We start from the raw sequence: 2,635 nt of genomic DNA on the forward strand, positions 1-2,635 counted from the left end.
TATTTCTTATTTCTTGGCTTAATGGGAAAATTTCAGTCTTTGACCATTGAGTATGTTACATGTGGGTTTTGCATGAATTCCCTTTATCATGTTAAGAAAGTTTTCTTCTATTTCTAGTTTGTTGAATGTTCTTCATATCATGAAAGAATGTTGGATAGTTTACTTTTCTTTTGATGTCTTTGTCTAGCTTTACTACCGGGGTAATGGTGACCTCACAGAATGAGATAGGAAGTACTCCCTCCTCTTCTATATTTTGGGAAGAAATTGAAGATTTGTATAAGTTCTTCTTTCAAGTATTGGTAGAACTCACCCGTGAAGTTACCTGGTCTTGGCATGTTCTTTCTTATGAGATTTTTTTGGTCACTGATTCATTCTCCTTACCTGTTAGGTCTATTTGAATTTTCTTTTTTTCTTGAGTCAATTTTGGTTGTTTATGTTTTTAGAAATTTATCCATTTCATTTAGGTTATATAATTTCTTGGAGTATAATTGTTCAGAGTATTCTCTAAGAATCATTTTTTTATTTCTTTAACATCTGTAATACTATTCCCATTTCTATTTTTTTTTATTTTAGTAATTGACTCTTATTTTTTCTCCTGGTCTTACTAAACATTTATCAATATTAGTGATCTTTTCAAAGAAACAGCTTTACTTAGTGGTCACCTAGTGATAAGACAGAAATTTCCTTAAATGTATGGAACCAAAATTAAAATTCCAGTCTTCACAGGTATTCCTTTTTGTATGTGTTGGACCACACTACACCACACCCCAGAGGGTGACCTGGTATACTGTCCTCATTTACAGCCAATTTGAGAATTCTTGTGAATACAGCAATACCTTAAGCATTCATCTAGTATTATTATGGAAAAGAGTCATACTTTGCACAATAGCAGAGTTTCACAATAGGCAATTTTATGCAGTTTATTTTAGGAACAGCTTGAGAGTATCATTATTAATTGACTGATCATAATTGATCAAAGTATCAACTCATGATTTCCCATGGTTTCTCACCTTTAATCTGAGAACTTGGAAACATTTCACATTTCTAATTAAGCTTTCCAACACTCACTGTAGAATGCTTAAGTGGGTAGGAGAAGAATAAATGAAACAAGATGGGATTGGGAGGGAGACAAACCATAAGTGACTCTTAATCTCACAAAACCAACTGAGGGTTGCTGGGGGGAGGGGGTTTGGGAGAAGGGGGTGGGATTATGGACATTGGGGAGGGTATGTGCTTTGGTGAGTGCTGTGAAGTGTGTAAACCTGGTGATTCACAGACCTGTACCCCTGGGGATAAAAATATATGTTTATAAAAAATAAAAAATTAATAAAAAAAAGGAAAAAAAAGAATGTATATTATTATATAAATCAGTTTTAAGGATGAGAAAATATAACAAGTTCATCATCTGTTGAATCTGAGGGGCTCTGTTTTTCATACAGCTATCCTGACCACCCTCTGGGTAGAGTCTAATTTCCAGCCTTGAGGAGCTTCCCAGTGAATATTCAAACACAGAATTGAGAAAGATAATTGAGGCACAAAAAAGCTCATATAACATGTCCTGAGTCACACAGCTAATGAAAGGTGAGGAAATAAAAACTCATCTTGGGGTCTTGCTTACTCTGTATCTCATGCTCTAGTAAGAAAGAAGTGCTTTCCAGAAAGATTAGAATGACCAAACTTAGTTATAGGTGGTCTCAATCCCCCAAAGCATCAAGAGTTGGACTGTTTGTCAGTTTGGACACTCAGATAACAGATACTCCTGACCTTTCAGGAGCTTCACAGAAAGGGGCCAGGTAGGCTTCTCAGAGTCCAGAGCCTAGAGGGAAAGCATAACTTTGGTAAAGTTCTACGGGGTTCTGGAGCTGAACTGCTGCTTTGCAGGCCCACAAATTCTATTTTAGCTGCCCCACCAGAAATAACCAGGGCTTGGGGGCTACCCAGCAGAGACAACGGGACACTGACACATAACTAACTTGTAAAGCTCCAGGTTTTTCACTGTAGAGGAGGAGGCTATAATGATCTATTTGGTGGAGGATTAGAGCCATAGATACCAGTAAAAACCCTTATTTAACTTAATACATATATAGATGATTACATATAAAAATATTTATAGAATTATGAATACACACAGGGTAGTGAACACACATGTAATTCCTTCCTCTGTCAATCAAGGAACCATAGAAGCAATGACACCTCAGTTTCAATGAGCATACTTAGTACACAGATCTAGATTTCTCATACTGTTTTACAGTAAAAGGAACAAGGGGTCCACGGAGAAATTGCTGATTCTAGAACTGGGGCAGGAAATACACAAGATGAGCCTGAAGCATCGTGGAATGCCTGAAAATAAAGACGTGCTTAAAAAACAAATAAAAACAAACACAAACATTTCCAGGGATATGGCAAAGGTAATATACAGAGGGAGGTAACAGTAAGAGCTCCCAGTGGCCAAATGTGAACAATTTAAACAACAGAAATATATGAAGCTGTGTTGGATTTTAACCCAGAGTGTACTACAAATAGCCATGTGTCTATATTAAAAAATATATTTGACTGATTAAACACATAAACACGGGAGAATAGGCAAAATCTCCAATGGAGAAAAATTCCAGTTTATGCAGATACTTCCACTTCA

This window comes from Mustela putorius, unplaced genomic scaffold (assembly GCF_011764305.1).
Source record: "Mustela putorius furo isolate JIRA1106 unplaced genomic scaffold, ASM1176430v1.1 tig00003899_pilon_pilon_pilon, whole genome shotgun sequence".
Taxonomy (NCBI): Eukaryota; Metazoa; Chordata; class Mammalia; order Carnivora; family Mustelidae; genus Mustela; species Mustela putorius.